Here is a 22,095-nt window from a genome sequence, read left to right on the forward strand (position 1 = left end):
GGTGTTTATTTTACTTCTTTCTCTATTTTTGTATATGCTTGACTTTTTACATAGTAATGTGTTAAAATATTTTCTATTTTTGCCTTTGTGATATTATTTTTTTGGCAAGGATGGAGCAGAAGGTCAAATAGAACATTGATATTTTGAATTTCCGATTTCAAAGCTCCTACTAGGAGCTTTAAATGTAAAAGTTGCATGTGGTGGTTTGGTGATAAAGAGCGTTGGTGAAGAGCCCAGACTGAGTGTAATGATTATTCCATTGAGATCTTGAAATACTCCTATTTGAAGAGCAAAAATGTCCTACTGGGTGTTCCAAAGAAGAGCAAAGTTTGTGAGAAGGCCAAAGACAAATTGAATATCATATTAAAGTACTGACGAGATTGAAAATGATACTTGGGTCCTTCTGGGTGACAGACTGTCTTAAATTCTTTCTCAACTGTACCATCATATTTTCTTCCCTTTTCATCATCTTGTATAACTTTTTTTGCTTAGTGCTAGCTTGTTAAATGATATGTTTAAAGCTGATAATTAATTCACTTTGGTTTTGCAAGAATAACACTTCCTGATATTCTGTTTTGAGCTCATAGCATATTTACGTGTACTTTTAAAAATCCTGATTATTAATGGTTTACCTTTAATGAAGGTAATAGCATTTTCTTTATGAAAACAGGAAAACACTATGAGGCTAAAGCAGAACTGTACTTTCTTGTTTTTTTTCTGGTAATGCCCCTTGGATATAAGAATTCAGTTAGTTATTTTCCTTTTCTAATTTTACTAACCATTTCAGAGAAGTGGTTCAGCACAATCATTGCCAGTTCTACTCCAAATCAAGAAATCTTTTAAGTATCCTTAAAAGCTACCATAATAAGCCCTTGGCACTCTGTGTCTTTAGAGGATAGTTTTCTTTTTCAGGTATTATATTTACTTAATGACATGAAGACTAAGTGGAGGAGGATGCAGTATCTTCGCCCAGGAAGATGGAGAAGAAGAGTGGCCACTTGGATCAGTTAGATTTTTAGGAAAAATGAACATTTTAATGGCCTTGTGATTTTCATCAAACCATTTGGAAGGCTGTCCTAATTTACAAGTGGGTTCCTTTGAGGTTGCATCAAAAGCGCAGGGCACTTTCTTGTTATCCTTATCAAGGGTTTGACAGAGTGTTTACTCAGTGAATGTTTGTGGGTTTAAAAAAACCGAAATGCTATTTGATGGCTTTCTTGGTCATTGCTGCAAGAAGATGACATTTATGGTGAGAGCATACTGTGATATATTCATATGGATCCTTTTATGATGTTCCTAGTTCCAGTATCAATACAAAGTACCACCTCATCACAGGTGACTACTTCAGTCTGTTTACCATATAGAGTTCTCATTGCCCTATAGAGTACCAGGCTGGAATTCTTTCAGTGGTACTGTTCTTCTAATAACTTTTCTTTGATTGTTTGGTTTTAGTTCTCTTGGTGCCAGGCTTACAGTAAACATTAATTGCTGTTTATAAATCGAATGGATGAAGGAATAATTTCTAGCTGTGTAACATGGGGAATGTTAAAGTTCTCTGAATGTAAGTTTCTTCATATGTACAACAGAGGTGATAATACCTAACTTTAAAGATGTTAGTAAGATAGATAGATATAGCTTATATAAGTTATATATCAATCTCTCTATCTTGCATAGCACAGTAACTGGCAGATCATAGGTACCGAGGAAATGTTAGTCCTCTCTTCTCCCATCGTACCTTGTACTTTTAAGGGGATGTTGCTCACATCCGTACATGTTGCGCACTGGACAACTTCATAGGGTGACATTCATGTAGCGTATAATATGAATGGCACCACTGAAGATGTGTGACCTGAAAAACTCAACATAATGACTTTGCATTTTTAACCCTCTATGCCAGTGATTCTGAAAATGTGAGCAGTTAAAAACTCTTGCATCAGAATTAACTAGAAGTGATTTCTAAAAATGCAGATTCCTGTGTCCCTCTCCAGATCTGCATAAGCAGAATTCCTTGAGGTAGAACACATAGATCTGTGCTTTAAACAGCTCCTCAAATAATTATTTTAATAGCTGTATTGTGATATAATTCACATACCATACAATTTACCTATTTTGCCCAAGTCTTTCTTTTCTTTTTTTTTTGCTATTAAGATTTTTCTTTTAATATTCCATGAGATGTCTTGATTGTACATTTTCCAAAGTACTTTTCCAGCCACATCTCCCAACTCTTCCAAAAGATTTCTCCAGTCTGTCCAATGCAATAAAAGATGCTAGATTATAGTTCTGTCCACCTTCTCTTTTCGAAAGCAAATAATCCTAAATGACTTTAATAGTCATACATTCTTACCTAATAATGAAAAACATTTACAAATATCAGAAACTCAGTTTTGAGACACTTGCATTAATTTTGAACTGAATCAGCATTTTGTGTGTTTTAAAAAAGGCAGCAGTTGGAATTCACGACTTGCTGACAAACACATTTCTGCTGAGGGAAGGGGAAGACAGGGATGGTGAATGCTGCATTTCTCCATTGGCCCCAAAGTGCTAATTCCACAAAGGGATACATCAAAAGCAAACATGCAACTGTGGTTTTAAAACTTTTTACTGCAATATAACAATGAAGTAAACAGTAATTAGACACCTACCAATTTTCCCCCCAAAACAAAGCAAAAAAAATGTAAACAGGAAAATAACTCTGCCTATACTTGTACAGCTTCTCAAATCATGTTAGAAGGGTCTCACATTCAATGATCAAGAAATTTAAAATAGCAGTAATTATTTTCATTTTAAGAAAAGATTCCCCTTCTCCCCCCTCAACCCCAAGTATTTATGAAAGAATGGGCTTTCTTACACATAAATGTATACCTATTTGAAGCAGCAACAATAACCATCAGTAATTTGGCATTTCTGTTTACAGTTGCTCCAATTTTTTTTTTCAATTTCACAAAGCCATTATCCAGTGTTGCCATAGAATAGGGACTGTAGATTCTAGGTAGCAAAGACTCTTTCTGAAACCAATGTTAACTCAAAGAAATATAAAGCAGGGCATTACACTAAATTTCTGGATCTAGTACACTAAAAAGAGTGAAACCTCGAAAAAGTTACCTACTGTTTTGTAGAAGAAATAAAGACATGCAAAAGCTGACTTTGGGTTGTACAATATTTTACACGCTGTGTGGATTTGTGGCATCTGCTAATTGAAGCAGGCATGCAAGGTATTCATCCCCACCCTGCATCCTAGATCCCCCCTTCCCACCCCCAACAATCCACTACCTTATACCAAGTATGTGGACATGAGCCCAAGTCATCCCAGACGATCCAGTGAACAAAGTTAGTGTAATGCACTGGTGTGAAGTGTGAGATGAAAAAAAGTCCCTTTCAATCTTCATCAAAGTTTTGCTGTAGAAGAAAATTGGCAGCCAAGTTCTCATTCCTCTCACAAGCAAAATATGCTTGTATCACAAGTCCTTCCGGAAATCCTAATGCCTTTAACCTTTCTATAGCTTCTTCTTCCTGAGGCGTTACTTGAATGTAGTTCATATGACCACTTCCAGCTTCTGCAGTTCCTCCACTGCCACTTCCACCCCCTCCTCCTTGACCACCCGCTCCTTGAACTGGTTCAATATAGCATCTGAGTAAAATGCTCCTGATGGTGGCTAATTTGCTGCAGTAACTGAGGATTTTCTTGACCTATCTGTTGTAACAATGCTGGAAGCAGGGAAGGATTCTGTTGAAACTGAGGCTGATTCCATACAAATGCAAGAGGGTGTCCTCCAGAACTTGTTGTTGTAGTCATTGCTGTCGTAGTTGCTGCAGCTGCAGCCACTGAAGACTGAGGAGCCCCAGTACTCGCTGCTGGAGGGGGGTCAACCACGGCCTGACTTTCTCTATCTCCGGGAATTCCCATTAAAAGATACTCCACTGCTCTGTCAGGGTTGTTGAAATTGGCTCTCAGGGCTGCAATTACTTGCTCTCGTTCATAGCCCATTGGCATGATCTCAGTTACCATATTCTCCTAAGACTGACTTGTCATGAGTGCACTTGTTGCATCTTCAAAAAGGTTTGACCGAGAAGAATCACCTGATGTACTGTCAGTTGATGTTGGGCTAGCAGCCACTGGTGTTTCTGCTGGCTTTTCTGCAGGTTTCTCTTGTTTCATTGCCCTAGCAGGTGCAGGTTCAGAAGACGCTGTCGTTGATGCTGGAGTGACAGATGCAGGTGTGGGAGTGGGGGCCAGAGTGGGGGCCAAATTGGGGGCAGGGGTTGGGGCCTGAGCCACAGCTGGTGCTGTGGAGGAGCTAACTGTGGTAGTGGTGGCAGAATTAGATTGCTGAGTTGTAACTGGTGCTGGTGGTGTCACTGCTCTGGGTCTTGTCACCATAACTACCACAAAGTTTTTCTCATCAGTTTTATATTCTTTTAGAGCAGTATCATCATTGAGGATGTTGCCTGCTAAATTAATTTTTGACCTGCTACAGGAAAGGCATCTTTACCCTTTTCAGATTCAGTCGTCTCATTCAGTGCTCTTACCATCTCGTCTGGGTCGATATCGATCTTGAAGGTCTGCTGCTGGAGGGTCTTCAGGGTGGCCAGCATGGTGCCGCCGCGCAGCAACGCTGCCCAAGTCTTTCTTAATAATACTGAACCATTGCTCTCTTGGTTCCCTAGTTTAGTGCCCTTTGCCAGAGGAAAACAAAAAAAGAAGTGCCCCCACCCTTTTCTTTCTTTGTGATTCTTCGTGACTCCAAAGTAGCAAATGTTTGTACACATTGTCTTGTACATGTTTCTTCTGGAACTTTCATCACACTCCTTCATCCTTAGGGCTTGATATCTATCTTTACTTCTACTAGTTTGCATGTGCGCATGCATGCACGTGCACAGAGACGCACACACACACACTCAGAGGCTTAGAGTCAAATTAGGTTTGAACTGTGGGTCTACCACTTTTAGGCAAGATACACTCTCTTGGTTAACTGAAAAATGAGGCCACTAAATACCTAGTTCATAGGGTTGTATGAGAATAAAATGGAATGAAATGTAAGGTGCTTAGTATATTGTGTGACAAATGAGGCTAATAATGCCTATTTCATCAAGCTGTGAGAATAAAATGGAAGTTGCTTAGCGTATTATGTGGAACATGCTGAACATCTGAAAATGATAGCTATAATTAAATTGAAGAGAGTAATATGTACCCCCTTATATTCCATAAAGTTACTGATTTTAATAAATTCATCAAACATTTATTGATTACTTACTAAATACAAGATACTGTGCCTGTGGTGCGGTAGGGAACATAAGTATAAATATTTCACGAGCTCTGCCCTGAAGGACCTTACCATTTATACAGTACACAAATAACCACATATAATAAATATTTCATAATGGAATGATAGAATAAATGCTGGTGTAGATTTGCAAACAAACTGTTATCAGAACACAGAGGAGAAAGAATTTTAATTTCAGACAGGGGTGAGGTCAGCTTTCATGAAGGAGGTAGGTAGTGTTTAGTCTGGGACTTCAAGGATGGTGAAAATATGGTTATGGAGAAAGGGAAGCCTAGTTTTGCTGGGGAAAAGATACAGAATGGAGAGTTTAGGGGGATGTGGCTGAAAGGGGGATTGGATCTTGATCTTAGAGGTATCAAATGATAACCCACAAAGCCTTCAGATGACATGTTGTAGGCAGTTGAGAACTAGTAAAGATTTTTGAGGAAGGCAGTGACATCACCTGATCTGTATCTTAGAAAAGTTACTTTAGCCGTATGCAGAATATACTCATGGTATAAGAATTAGGAAATAGAAACTCCATTTATGTGGGTATTCAGAATATTAGCAAGATTGTGAAATAGCAGTTGGGCAAAGGAGGTGCAAAACTATCCTTCCAAACTCAGGACACAGAAGATGTTTCAAAGCCGCTACTGGTGAAGTCTTGTGGAAAAGTTAGGTGCTGAACTAGGGCAGTGCCAGTGAGAATAGAAAGAAAAGGAAAGAAAGGTGGGGAGAGGGGGATACACACATACTCAAAAGATAACTGGATTAACTAATGGATATATAACATAAAAAGAAATGAAAATACCTGCAAAAATAATGTAAATTTATTCTGAATAAATCAAGCAAGGCTATTTTGGAAACTGCAGCAACCCTTTATTTTGTTCCCTAAAACACTTTACGACAAAAATGAACACACACATCAAAATACTGACTGTTTTCACTTGAAAATTTAACCTGTTTTTCTATTTATGCATGTCGTCCTTTGTGTCTCAAAGTATTTTATTTGTGTATAGATTTTTAGGTATTTATGGATTTTTCTATTTTGCTTACTAATGTTGATATGAAGGAAATTTATTGATTTATTTTAATATTTTTATTTTTATACTGAGTTCTCTAATTAGTTCTAATTGTTTTTCAGTTAGTATTTCATATTTTTTCAGGCAGTCCTCTTTCCAAGACTTATATACTTATTTTTCTTGACTCATGTCATTAGCTAGAACTTCTAAAGTAATATTAAATAATAGCCATAAGATCTGGTTACTTGTTTTTAACTTAGTCTTTTACCATTAAATAGGATTTTTTGAGGCATAATTGACATATAACATTGTGTAAGTTTAAGGTGTACAAAATGTTGATTTTTTTTTGGTGGTGGGAACATTTAAAGCCTACTCCTCTCTTAGCAACTTTCCAGAACAAAATACAGTATTATTAACTATAGTCACCATGCTGTACATCCAGAACTTATTCATCCTATAATTGGAGGTTTGTACAGTTTGACCAACATCTGCCCACCCCCAGCCCCTGACAACCACCATTCTAGTCTCTGTTTCTATGAGTTCTGCTTTTTTAGATTCTACATATAAGTTAGATCATACAGTATTTGTCTTTTAGTAGGATATTTTAGGTTATCTTTATTTGATAAAGAATGGATACCTGTACTCTTAGTTTGCTTTGAATCCTCAGAATAGACAATGAATTTAATCAAATGCCTTTAATAGGTCTTTATTTAATATTTTTGACATGAGACTGATCTACTTTTCATGTCATCTTTTAGTATAACATTTACACTAGTTTTACAAAATAAGTTGGGAGTTCATCCTTTTAGTGCTTTGCAGTAATTTCATTGGCTTTGGAATCTTTTGATGCTGGAAAATTTCCCAGTGTTTGCTGGTAAAATTACTGAAGCCCAGGCTTTTATTAGAGGAACTTCTTCACCAGTGCTTCCAATTCCCAAGATGTAGTAAGAAAAATATCCTAGAACAAATCTGTGCAAAGTGTTCAATTTTTTTCAAGAATAAAATGATCAATTTTACATTCCAATATTAAAATACATATTAAAGCTCCAATAATTTTTGTAAAGGTATTATTGTTGTAGGGATAGACAGACACATCAGATACAACTATGGAGCAGAATAATGAGTACACACGTTTAAATACAAATGTAGCACTTTAAAATATTTATTTCAAATAATGGCCCCCCAAAAGGTTTATTTTTCGAATTACATTTGGGAAAGTTTTATCATTTGAAAAGAAAGAAGTTGGATCCTTACTGTGTAGCATACACCAAAATTAACATTAGGCGGATTAAAGATATAAATATAAAATTGAAACTTTACTAGAGAAAACTTTAGATGAATATTTATGTGACATTGGGGTAGAAAATGCTTTTAAAAATATAACCATAAAGGAAGAAAGCCATACTGGAAAAAGACAAATGGATTTAACTATATCATAAGCTTTAAAGGTTGTCATTAAATATTTGAATTACTAATATTAAATCCAAGAATGCCAACAGTCCATGGTGGAAATTCTAATCTTAACTGTAATATACCTGTCATATTTAGATGATAGTTTTTTTTGTTTGTTTTAACAATTCAAAATGTGTCTCCTTCTTCTGCCTTTGATTGCTTTCTGTAGAAATTCCCCCAGCTGCCAGGCCAAATTTCTCACCCAGACTCCGGGACTCGAGTCGCCTATCCAACAGGGCATTGATGCTGCCAAGTTGGCATCAACTCTCTTATTAGCTTCAAGAAGACTTGAGACAGAAGCTGTCAACACTTCATCTTTGGCATCTAGGTGGCTGTGAAACATATCACAATTTAGTCAAAAGACATAATCTTGTCCGGTTATATTTGAAGAAAATCATGTTTAAAGAATGCATACCCTTTTCCTTTCCTTTTTTTACACAGTGTTCACAAACATAGGAATGATTATTAACTTCTTATACTGTTTCCACTTGTAAATTAAAGAAGAAATTCTGCAGAAATTGAGAAAGAGAGCAAAAACACTGATTTTCTGAAATAAAATATTTAAGGATCTGCAGCCAATAATAATTTAATTCCCAAAAGCGGAGCAATTGAAGCCATTTCCAGCCATCAGTACACAAATAGAAAGCAAAATCTTATAATTCTCTTGTGTTTAAAGACAATAGTTATTTAAAACAATTTGTTTTAACTCTAGAGTTTCTTAAATCTCTTAATTACTGCTAGAAAATATTGTCAAATTTTATGCAAACTTTAGCATATTAAATTTTGGAGTCCATAAAGGTAGCAATCATTTATTTATTTATTTTTTAATCTTTGAGTAAGCATTGGGAATTAATGATTCCCCTGGTTTTCTTACCTGCAAAAATATGTGAATTCTCTTACCTACTCCACCAGAGTTTGATTAAAGACATATGTATGACAGTGGGCCAAACTATATCATAGTATGTCAATTTTCTATGAGATGTTAATAAGTATTCCTTGGTAAATAGTTCTATGGTTGAACAATTTTGGGAAAAATTGGAATCGTTGTAGGTAAATTTAATAAATGCCTGCAGGATTTCTCAGACCTTTTAATTTGCTAAAGTGTATTTTGATGCTCTAAGGGATGTTCATAGCATCCAGCATGTCCTACAAGCATTTTGCACACAGTACATATTGATATCTTTTGAGAAAGTTGCACTAAATTGAATATAAGTTGGAAACTGCTACTGCAAAGCCATATAGAATATCCAATATGAAAAGCTGTACATCATGTTGTAATAGCTGTTGCTATTAATTCATCTAAATGCTATTTATTGAGGACATTCCCTTGAAGAAGCCATGCTGAATGGCTTTGTAACTAGAAATCTGTTCTACTTCAGCTTTATACTGTGGCTTAGATCCAGTGCTTCATGTTTGAACACAAATAAATATGACCAGGTCAAGTAATTCCATGCCATCTAAGAGAGGGTATTTCAAGTTTGATTATTTAATTTAAAAGGCAGCTCACTGGTCTTACCTCCTTTTAACCATTGTGCATGTGGTTAATAAGTAAAGTATGAATTCCTGTCAGTGTTTTTCATATTAATATGTTTTGATTATCGCCACTTTTAACATTTTTTGTGGGAAAGGCTAGTCCCTAGACAAGGATTAACACAGGAGTTTTCTATTGCTTAACTTGTTTCTAATTTCTTACGAGTTTCTTTTATGCGTTTTCCTGTGCTAAAAATACAATCATGCAAAAAATTATAACATATAATCCCCTTCTCTATTTTGGGAATCAATTTACCTCTGAATGAGATAGTAACTACTTCATAGAAATCACTATGTTTTTTAAAGTATGTTTTACATGTGTTCAAAATGAAGGATAATATTCATGTTATAATAGTTTGGCACATTGTCTACAAGGAAGAGTAGTGTACAAACTAGCTTTAGGATGGTATGCCTTGAGGATTGTGGGATAGAAAGGCATAATCTTTCTAATATAGGAATGTACATCAGAGGTGTGAACTAGAAATTATAGCTCTGCCTTATTGGGACATAACACGAGCTCAAGTGACCCCTGCTCTCCTTGTTCATCTATCTCTGACACTTCCCATTAAGAAGACACAATTGGGTCGCTTTTCCGTGATCCAATATGAAACATCTCTGATAAACAAGGTTTCAAATCAAGGTATGTCAGAAAGGCAGTTGGCCTCCTAGTGCCCTGACTTCCCTTTGGCTTGTGCACAAATTCAGCCCAGGCCCCGTTAGTGGAGGACAGCCCCTAGGATAGTTTCTCTCTGTTCACATTCCACAAGATCCGGGCAGAGCTGCTCTGCAAAAAAGATGTTCACATGGTGCCTTTTTTTTCTTAGAGGGGCAATGTTTTAGATACTTGGAGACTTCACGGCCTGTCAGGTACACAAATTTGAAGTAATACAGGTGAGAGGTTCTTGTGACAATTTATGGAAAGTAACATTTTAATATAGAGCTCTATGTTTGTGGGCAGCATGAGACAAGTCTAGATGAAAACCTGTTCACTTTTATATATACTCTTTGTAGATTTTGTAATTTGCTGAGTGTGTCCTCATAAATATAGTTAAATAGCTGCAATTAGAAAACATGTTCTGGATGCGTGTCACAATTAAATGGTAAACTACATATATTGGTATTTATTTATTTATTTTTAAACATCTTTATTGGAGTATAATTGCTTTACAATGGTGTGTTAGTTTCTGCTTTATAACATATATTGGTATTTAAATTTGGTACAGATAGTAATAGAATTTTATAAAATGCATGCATGAAATAAGCATGTATTTGTCTTTAAATTAATGGTTCTCAACATTGTTTTATTCCTCAACACAATACCCATGACTCAGCACATTCCTATCAGTAATACTCTCTCTACAAACTGTGCTTCTGGAATGAGGGCCATTGGCACCAATCTTTGTGGGTGGTGGAGGGGGAGATGGAGTTTGAAAACATGTTGTTGAAGCTTTTTCCAAGTGGAGTTGACTTATCTGGCATAATCAAGACAGATGGTTATTAGGCTAAAGCAGGTACCATAAAAATAGATTATACACTTGATATAAACATTTTGTAACGTCTTTATTGGAGTATAATTGCTTTACAATGGTGTGTTAGTTTCTGCTGTATAACAAAGTGAATCAGTTATACATATGTCCCCATATCTCCTCCCTCTTGCGTCTCCCTCCCACCCTCTCTATCCCACCCCTCTAGGTGGTCACAAAGCACCGAGCTGATCTCCCTGTGCTATGCGGCTGCTTCCCACTAGCTATCTATTTTACATTTGGTAGTGTATATATGTCCATGCCACTCTCTTACTTCATCCCAGCTTACCCTTCCCCCTCCCCGTGTCCTCAAGTCCATTCTCTAGTAGGTCTGCATCTTTATTCCCGTCCTGCCCCTAGGTTCTTCATGACCTTTTTTTTTTTAGATTCCATATATATGTGTTGGCCTACGGTATTTGTTTTTCTCTTTCTGACTTACTTCACTCTGTATGACAGACTGTAGGACCATCCACCTCACTACAAATAACTCAATTTCGTTTCTTTTTATGGCTGAGTAATATTCCATTGTATATATGTGTCACATCTTCTTTATCCATTCATCTGTCGATGGGCACTTAGGTTGCTTCCATGTCCTGGCTATTGTAAATAGAGCTGCAATGAACATTGTGGTACATGACTCTTTTGGAATTATGGTTTTCTCAGGGTATATGCCCAGTAGTGGGATTGTTGTGTTGTATGGTAGTTCTATTTTTAGTTTTTTAAGGAACCTCCATACTGTTCTCCATAGTGGCTGTATCAATTTACATTCCCACCAACAGTGCAAGAGGGTTCCCTTTTCTCCACACCCTCTCCAGCGTTTGTTGTTTGTAGATTTTTTGATGATGGCCATTCTGACCAGCGTGAGATGATATCTCATTTTAGTTTTGATTTTCATTTCTCTAATGATTGATGATGTTGAGCATTCTTTCATGTGTTTTTTGGTAATCTGTATGTCTTCTTTGGAGAAATGTCTATTTAGGTCTTAAACACAAAAGACCCCGAATAGCCAAAGCAATCTTGAGAAAGAAAAACGGAGCTGGAGGAATCAGGCTCCCTGACTTCAGACTATACTACAAAGCTACAGTAATCAAGACAGTATGGTAGTGGCACAAAAACAGAAATATAGATCAATGGAACAGGATAGAAAGCCCAGAGAGAAACCCACACACATATGGTCACCTTAGTTTTGATAAAGGAGGCAAGAATATACAATGGTGAAAAGACAGCGTCTTCAATAAGTGGTGCTTGGAAAACTGGACAGCTACATGTAAAAGAAATAAACATTTTTTAAAATAAAAATACAAGTACATTCATTTATTAATCTTTTAATGTAGGGCCAGACCTTTTCCTTAAATATCGGTTTCCTTATTTGAAATCTAAGTCTTTTTGGCAAGAACTCGATTCTGAATGCATCATCTACAATTTCCAATTTCAGTTTCTTTTAAAAGGGAGTAAAACATAAATGTAATTGTGAAGCAGTATGACTACAGAATCCTCCTGTATTTTTTATTTGCCCCTATCTTTAAGAGTTGACTCATCCACACCTAATTTAACAGGACTTTGTTTTAGTGACCTTTGGGTTTTTTGTGGTCAGATGATGAGGGACATTTTTAATTCTTTAACAACCCTTTGTTGAGGCATGGTTGATATGTAAAAAGCTGTAAATATTTAAAGTATATACAATTTGATGAGTTTGAGGATAAATACACACTCGTAAAACCTTCACAACCATCAAGACCATAAATAAATCCATGGCCTCCTGAAGTTTCCTCCCGCCCTCATCATTATTTTTTTGGTATGTGGTAAAAACACTTAACATGAGATCTATCCTCTTAGTAATGTGATCCAGCAATCCCACTTGTGGGTATTTATGCCAAATTTAAATCAGAGTTTTGAAGAGATACTTGCATTCTCATGTTCCTTGCAGAAATATTCACAATAGCTAAGACGTGGAAAAAATGTAAATGTCCATCGACAGATGAATGGATAAAGAAAATATAGTATATACATACCATGGATTGTTATACAGCCTTAAGAAAGAAGGAAATCCTGTTATTTGCAACAACATGGATGGACCTGTAGTACATTATGCTAAGTGAAATAAGCCAGACGCAGAATGACAACTGCTGTATGATTTCACTAATATGTAGAGACTCCAGCCTTTTCAAAATTTTCAACTTAGTTTTTATAGAAACCTTTTTATTTTGGACTCACGTTTGATCCATTTGCATAATTTGTAATTTCATAATTACATTATATAGTAAACTAGCAAACATAGGTTCTAGAACAAACACAGTAGACTTATTAAGTATACTTAATAAGGAAGCACACACTGTGTTGAGGGAACAGAAACGTCCTTTAATCCAAAAAGTCTATTATAAAAAAAATTCTTGATCTCAAAATCTCCTTCCAAGAGTTCATGATAAGTCCTTCCTAGTTCCTTGGCCTTTGCTCTACTTTTCTATTCACCTGCTTCCTTGATTGAGGTCAATACCATCTGTTAAATACAGTTTTAAAATCAGTCAATACCACGTGTTGAATACAGTTGACCCTTGAACAACACAGATTTGAGCTGTGTAGGTCCGCTTACATGCAGAGTTTTTCAGTAGTAAAAAATTACAGTATTACATGATCCAAAGTTGATTGAATTTGTGGATAAGGGGGAGCCACGGATATGGAGGGCAGACTATAAGCTATACTCGGATTTTCAACTGCACAGAGGGTCTGTGCCTCTAACTCCTGCATTGTTCAATGGTCAACTGTATTGCCATCTTCCTGAATGAATTGATTTCTTCTTCCTATAAAAATGGAATCCATGGATATTTTTAGCCCTCTGACATGTCTTATTTATTAAGGAGGAGGGTCACTTCTTGACTGCCCAGGAATTTACGAGCCTGACAAGACCAGGGAAGAAACTCACTTCAGTCCTGTTTCTCTGCTTTACCTCTTTTCCTGCCTAGTTTTTCAATGGTGTAAATTGCCCAATCTATCACAGAGTGTTGTCAGAGGCTGCCGCTCAACTTAAGCAGGATGAGCTGTGAGCATCAACTCTAGCGGGGGCTCCAGAATTCATAAACCTTATAGAAAAAAATTCTTGGGGGCAGTCTAATGGACACTGCTTCCAGACCAAATCAAGAGATGGAAGTTGCCAAGGCAAGCATTCCTCAGGAGGCACCCTTCTGCAACACCCTGCATATTTTAAGAGCCAAAGAATCAAGCCATAAATCCCCATCCTAATTGTACATCAAAATCAACTGTTGAGTTTTGAAAATACAGTAACCTGGGTCATCTCTCACAATCACCAAATTGGAATATTCCAGAGCAGGAGCCCAGATGAAGGAATTAGTTTTTAAAACATTACGGGTGATTACAATTTTCAGCCAAGTTTGAAAAGTCGCTGGAATAAATATATGAAACATAGTTGTATTTTTGGAAAAGTGAGTTTCTAAATGATAAATGTTTTCCTTCTTACATATGGATGTGCCTTTTAGTTTGGAATTTCTTCTACAACAGCAAATGAAGTCATTGCAGAAACTGAAAAACACACCTTCTGATGTAAATCTGTTTGGGAAAAAAAGGGGTCGGCTCAGTGAATGGGGACCAGGCAGGCAGCCTGTCCTCCAAGGTTCTTTGCTGTTCCCTCTGAATCCAAAGGAGGGCTCTTGCTTGAAGCAGCTGCTTCTCAAAACATTAATGTGCATAAGGATCCCCTGGGATGGGTGGGAGAGGTTGTTAAATGTAGGCGCTGATTCAGTAGGTCTGAGGTGGGGCCTGAGAGTGTGCATTTCCAATGAGCTCCTTGGTGATGCTGCTGCTGGTCCGGGGATCACTCTGCGTAGCCAGAGTTTAAGCAACATTTATCCACCAGTTTTCAACAGCTGCATCTTCTTGGCATTCAAAACTTAGGTCTGTGTTCTCTGATATTTGTTTTCCATTTACCACTGCTAAAAATTATTTGCTACCATCCACGAATTATTTCTCTAAGAAATGAAAGAAAGAAGAAGAAAAGAAATGTAAACCCTTTAATCACCTTAAATGGAGGTGGGATGTAGTCATGCTAGACCATTAATGGTGTCAGCTCTTTGCATGTGAATACCGGGAACTGGGTCAGCTCTCTGTAATCCAGGAGATCAGATCAGCTGCATTCCTAATAGAGCTAGCCACACCCGCAATCCATCTCCCCTTCAGGCCCAAGCCACTAAATGCCCGTGACTTATTTTTTTCAGGGTTATTTGTTAATTGTAGATGTTGTAGATGATTGATTAGTATGACTATACAAACATGGTGGACATCATGGGAGTGTCTTGCCTTTCTTTCAGTGTATTATCATTGGTGCAGCATTTCTAGTGCGATAGGAATTTTTTCTTTTATAGTGAAGTGTGAATTTTGGACTGAATTCTAATGCAGAGTGTATGAATCCTTCTTAGAGATAACTGTGTTCCCATGTTTCCTCAAAAAGGAAAAATATTTTAGTGAGTGTTGTCACTGTGTTTGTCTTCATGCAGCCCAGTGAATGTCTGCACCCTTGAGTATTGAGGAAAAACTCTCTTTCTTTTTTTCACTTATAAAAAGGCCTATAATGCAGCAAAAATTGTAAACCTTTTTCAAATCCTAATCTGCTTTCCCTGAGATCCCATGGGAAATATCCACTGGGGAGAATTTACTCTCGTCTTTATTACTTCTATCTGCTATTCTTCATTTACATGTAGATGACGGCCTTCATTTCTCAACATTTGCTAGGCTCTACTCATGCTAGGCAGTGTGCTGTGTCCGTGAATACAGCCTTAAAGGCCTGAGCTTTCTCACCCTGCCCCTAAGGGGCTTGCAGTCCATTTGGTCTCAACTTACACAAGAAGCTGAGCAGAAAATTGTCCAGTTAAAAGTTGATAATATGTGTATATTTTAAAATACTTTCAAGATTCATTGTCACTTTTGTCTTCACTCACATTTCTGGGAAAAAAAGAGAAGAAAGAAACAGTATAGGTTAGGCAATAAGTAACAGAGATTGTGCTGAAGGAGAAGATGCACTACACTGGGATAGAGGTGCTGGGAATTCTAATAAACCACATACTGTATCAGTGCTTCCCTCCTTCCTCAAACATTTACTGAGCACCTACTAGGTTCAGCCAAAAAGATCATAGTTTTATGACAACAGTATGTTCCAGGTACAGTATCAAAATGTTCTCTCCATGAGCAGTTTACGTAAACACTGAGATTCTGTTCCCTCATTTGTAAGAATAGATAATAATATCCTCCCTGTCCAAAGGCAGTGAGCTGAAAAGTGATTTCTGGTGTTCTGTCTATGAAATAATCTCTAAGAAGTAGAGAGAAGGGAGATGGGAAAAACTATGAGCTGGAGCTTAAAGTGACTTTCTGGGATAGTCTCAAAAGTAAACCCGACCTGCAGTGTCTCTCAATGAATATCCAATTCCCCCCTTGCACCCACCCCCCAAGCAGATATCAATTTTCCTTTTACCGGTTAACCAGTAATAGCTGGAACTGAGAACATAGACCCACATGGCCATTTCTGCCACGAGCAAAAAAACTATATTTAGATGTTTCAGCTTGTTCTCACTCCATAAAAACCCAGTGGGTTTGGGGTCTAAGGCCATATAGAACTTGGTGTCACACCTTTGCCTCTCCACTTGATCCTGCAGGAAGACAACTACCAATGATGCACATAAGGTTTTTGACTGTGACTGGGCTCCGTTCTCGAATTCCCATTGGAACTTCCATTGTAAGAATGACGCTTGTCACATTGACTCTGAGGCCAAACATAAATGTGTTCAGTGACTCTGTAACTTTAGGCAAGATTCCTAAACTTTCTTTTCTCAGATTCTCATTTATAACATGGGAATAGAACTGTTTCAGGACTTAATGAGCTCATGTACACATAGTGCCTAGTAAAGTGACCAGGGCATTTTCAGCCCTCATTATATTTGTAATTATCACATTATTGTTTTTATTGCAGGAAAAATTTTACTGACCTGGAGAACAACAGAAGAGATATAAGACTTTTATCCTTTTCCTTTCTAGATTTGTATATATTATGGAAGACACATAAAAATGGGTATTTCTCCACAGATTATCTTACTGTTAGGTATAAAAGTTAATAAATTAGGGAGAAAATTCATAACTAACTACTTGAGCTTTCTGTGAAAACTTACAGAAATAATATACCTTAATTGGTGTTTTGATTCCAAGCAAAAGCAAAAAAAAAGAAAAAAAGGACCTCTTAGGAATAATTTAAAACGAAAAATTGCCTTAGGCTATATTTCCTACCTGGTAGAAGTAGGTAAATTGATATAAATATTCTTATGGCTGTCACACACCTGTCCTTGTCCCGAAAGCAATTCAGTCAGGGGCATGATATTAAGAGGAAGCAGAGGTGGTTACCAAGTACTAATAAAACCCTTGTTCTAGGGAACCAGCACTGTTGGTGATGATGCAGAAAATACTTACGCTTCTCACTGGCTGACATGGTGCTTTATATTGACTTGGGATCTTTTTAACCTTGTGATCTCTTTCTCTGTAAAATCAGTTTCCTTTGCCCCCTTCTGAAAATCCATTTCCTGGATTTCGTTTTCAAACTCCATCCATTCTTTTATCTGTTCAGCGTAATCGATGTCTCTTACCAAGGGTGTGGCCAGATACGCTCTTCTTTTCTTTCAGGTCCTAAAACCCTGCAAATAATGTCTTGAAAGGCCAACACATCATGTTGCCACTTATTATTTTTTCCTAGTCCACCTATTCTCTTGGAACTTTTCACCTGTTTAATATGCATCTAAAGCTTACCTGTCCAGAATCTATCCCCAGAGATGCCAAAGCTCGCCACTATTTTTAAATCTTTCCCTCTATGTGGCATCTCTCCATTTGGGCATGAATTACAAATTCACCCCTAGTGTTCTTCTCTACCTCATGAAAACATGACTGTGCCAGAACGCCAATGGCCTTCATTAGCCTGGCTGATCTATGAATCTGAACCCTCCTGAAATTCATTAAAGGAAAAATAGCTAATTGAAAATGAATGTAAAGACACCCAGTGGGATCTTAAAACCTAGACTTTCAAAGTGATGTGCTTTGGCCCTAATAGGGCTTTTATTTATTTAATTTCAGGCTTCCCTTGGTTTTTGTGACGGGGTTAGCGGAGGAAACAAACCCAAACGTCTTGTAAACTCTCAAACTGGATGCTCATCTCAGGGGAGCTCAGAGGGTATCATGTTTTAAGTATTATCTTTCTGGAACTTGGAATGTGTCTGCTGACAGACAGCTCCCCTGGGTTTTAGCAATGCAGTGCTGTTCAGACAATTGAATAAGCTGAATTATACAAAGTATTTTATTAAAATAACAAGCAGATGGAACTTTGAAAGAATTTTCTTTCTTTTTTTTTCCTAAAGACTTAGAAGTTAGGCTTTGTTACAGAAGTCATTTAAAAGATATTAATGATGACTTTTCCTATTTCAAGTAAAAACCCAGAAAGATCTTGTTGCTCTTTTTTAACCAAGTTTAATATGCGGCCAATAACAGAGACTCTTTCAGCCAAACCATGGTATATGCAAATTAGTAATGTCCTTTTGTATTTGCAGATCTTATTTCTTCAGAGTAATAGAAAATGCTGCCTGGCATTGTCTTATTAATCTTCATAACGAATGCTAAGGGGCTAGGTAGGCCGTATTTGGCAATACCCACATGTAATAGAGTTTTTAAAAAATGGGGCAATGAAAACAAAATAAGTCTAGAAACTTGTTAACACTCTAAGTGGAAGTTTAGCAGTGGAAATGAACTAATGTTACCAGAAAAACTCTTACTCTCTGTTACTTTCATAATGATTAGCTAGAACATTTTTTCTCATGAATGACAAGATTGCCTATACTGTATTTGACACATGGTGGTTTTCCAATTTGCATCAGACTGTCTGTACGGATGTGTCTATGTCAAGAATAAAATACTTAGGTATTTGATAGATTGGGACTATTTTGCCCTCTAGAGGCAGCTCAAGGGAAGAGGCAGAAACTATCATTCAATGTTAAGGATTGAAAGATGGTAGGTAAAACTTTGGCAGGGGAACTTGAATGGTTCCAAGGCATCTCATTAGGCTCCTAGTCTCACAGTGGACCAGATCACAATGGGGCAGGTAGAGCTCAAAGCCTTTGCTATAGCCACATACAGTGGATATCAGAAGCAACAGAAGCTCAAGTTCTGTTTTAACTTGGATGCTTTAACTGCTAGGGTCTCTGGGCCTGCCACCTAGTGCAAAATTCACTGTACTTTTTAGTTCACTGTGGGCTCTCAAAATATGGTAACTGAATGGATAAATGAAAATATAGTAATACCAACAAATACGAGTTCTTTTGTTGGAAGAGTGTGTGAGTGCCAAGTAAAAATATTTTTCTTTATTATGTTCCTTTTACATGTGCATATTCATATGCAAAAACATTTAAAAACCATAGGCCAGCTGATTTTTTTCCTTTTTTTTTTTTTTAAGGTTAGCTTTCAACTTGCTATTTATTGCATACTGGTGTATCATGTTCCTAAAATACAATTACTCCTCTGGTCATTTTAAAAATTTGCTGTCAAGTGGCATGCCATTTGATTTGAAGTAATGTATTGATGGAAAGAGGTGTGAACAGGCGTAAAGGGCAGCAGCAGCAGCAGGTACTTATTTACTAAGTACTCATTATATGCCAGATCAGGCACTTAGTAACTTAATTCTCACAACAAGAATCCGGCGAATCACGCCATTTTATAGATGACAAAACCAAGTCTTGAAGAAGCCAAGTAACTTACCAGGATCACATAACCACAGAAATGAGATCTGAATTTGTGCACGATGATGACAGAGTCAGGTCACCTCACAACCCTGTCCTCCACCTCCAGTTCCAGAACTAGTGATTGTCCTCAGCTTTGCTCAGTACTGTCAGATATGGAAGTTGGTGTCACCAGATCCTCTGTCTCACCGCCACCTTTGGAGCAAGGCAATTATAGAATCCTTGATTTTGGTTGTCCTAAAATGGAGGAACGCTTGCTGGTGGTGGACGGAAGACTCACATTCATTCACAGGCTCGAATGGGTAAAATGGTCGCAGCCAACATCCTGTCGTGCTAATTGCTGCTATTTAGAAATAAGGGGCTGGGGGTGAGAAGTACCTATCCCTTCACAGTTTATAAAACACACTGAAGTTAAGGGATATCAAGGGGTGTACTCAAGCACACACAACTTTTGTGTGGCACAGTCTGGAATTTAATCCACATGCTCTGATGGTAACTGCCGTGTAATCCCCACCCGTCCAGATGGCCTGAGCCTCTTGTAGTTGTTGCTTGGCTGATAATACCTTTGAATAGAAAATAAAAACTGGTTGGATATTTTTCAGAATATCTTTCATTTCAGATACATTCTTAATCCATCAAAAGGGACATTCTAAATAAAGGCTTGTTTCTACATGATGTGTTAATGAAGAATGGCAGGGAAAAACAAAACAAAACAAAAAACCCTTTTAGGGAAGTTTTTTTCAAGCCAAACTACAGCTGGTTGAAGAATGACAATACGATATCACACAACTGCCACTACTCCTAATTAATTGACTTTACAGGTTTTTAGATAGTCACTGGCGTGTCTTGTACTTATGACTAAAAAGTGCACTAACGATCTATAACAGTGTTGTAACACAGATAGCACATTGTCAGATGCTGCTATGGATGAAAACCTCTCATTTGCTCTCGATCTGTTAGCATGAACCTCTTGAGAGTTACAGATGCATCTATTACTGACATTTTCCAAATGGCAGGGACATTTGTTGCTAACAGTCTCTGATGGGAAGGAGGAATTTGGGATTAATGCTAAAGTTAGCTAACACTTCTTGAACTAGACAGGGTGTGAGTAGTGAACACCTGACACTACTTGTGACCATCGAGCCTGAATCATGTTTAATGAAGGCACCCTCTTTTAATTTTAACCTTTTTCAATATAAATCCAACCTTTTTCCTGAAGCTTCTTCCCTTCACTTAATTGGACATCCTCTTTTATTTTTTCTCCTCTTATCTGTTACATAATGTGCCCTGCATCTTTTTACATATTTGTCATATTCTTCCCTTGTATTGGAACTATTTATGTATCATACTTTCCCATTTACTCCTCTGTCCCTTCTCTACCCCATTCCTTAAGAAAACTGTATTTTCCATGAGGGAAGGGCTCATGCAATTTTTATGTGTATATGTGTGTGTCATCAGCCTCTAGCACATATTACTGTTATATATTAATGGGTCTGTCTCATATTAGTGTCTCATTATATGAGTGAAGAAATGAATTAATGAGGAGTGAATTAAATGGGTGATGTAGTTTAGCTCACTACATGGAACCAAGTAAAGTAGGCCATCCACCCTAAGTTTTTTAGTTTGAATCAAAATCACCATCCTACTAATAATATGGGGTTTTTTTTTTCTTGCATAAAGGTGGTAGAATTACTGGCCAAATATTTTGTATATTTTGTTAGCATCTCATGCCAAAACTTCCACTCATCAATGATTTATTTCAATGATAATTACCCCAAATCTCCAAGTGTAAGTATCAGATGTTGAATATTAGTGTCCTGGTGCTCGGGGAGCCTTTCCCAGGCTTTTACATATGCTTCTCAATGTGATTCCAATTTTAGCATACAGATCTTTTACTTACTGTCAAGTCACTTAGCCTATTGGTTAAGGGAATAGAGTGTTCATAGCATTTCTTGAATATATTCTACATAATATCTTACCAATTCCTACTTTGCTGCTCTATTAACATTCAGGTAGAGGGGAAAATTAGGGAAGGATGCCAATCCCATGTGCAGGACAAAAGTGGAAGTCATTCACAGTGTAATTTGCATCAGTTGTTTTCTCCCAAGTGGTTCTGTATTAGTGCTAAATAATAATAGTACCAACTTGCATATGAAGAACACAAAGAATTGGTCACCAGTTTTTTTCAAATGTAAGATGCCATCAATTTCAAAATGCATCACTATTTTATGAACCATGGAGGAAGAAAAAAATGCTGCCAAATTAAACAATGTGTGTTATTTTAAGCTATATCTTGATTTCAGAGATATTAAAATGGATTAAATGTGTGGTTCTTAGAATAGATGAAATACGGTATTTTTTCAGTAAGTAGTTATATAGTGTGTATTCAATGCTCTATACTTTCAACATTGATAACCTTCTTTTTTGAAGGGTGAAGATACACAGGGTGTTCATGACACTTACTCTTCTAGGAAACTGTCTAAAGCCTACTGTGCTTTGCAAGACCTGTCACTGCAACTCTAATTTCTGGATGTGTGAA

At 37.1% G+C, this 22,095-nt stretch overlaps 1 pseudogene; it reads right to left on the minus strand.

Annotated features, from left to right (window-relative positions):
- Positions 1-3,290: 3,290 nt before the first annotated feature.
- LOC132357402 (UV excision repair protein RAD23 homolog B-like) lies at positions 3,291-4,593 on the minus strand (annotated as a pseudogene).
- Positions 4,594-22,095: the final 17,502 nt, after the last annotated feature.

The sequence above is a fragment of the Balaenoptera ricei genome, chromosome X, assembly GCF_028023285.1.
Source record: "Balaenoptera ricei isolate mBalRic1 chromosome X, mBalRic1.hap2, whole genome shotgun sequence".
Taxonomy (NCBI): Eukaryota; Metazoa; Chordata; class Mammalia; order Artiodactyla; family Balaenopteridae; genus Balaenoptera; species Balaenoptera ricei.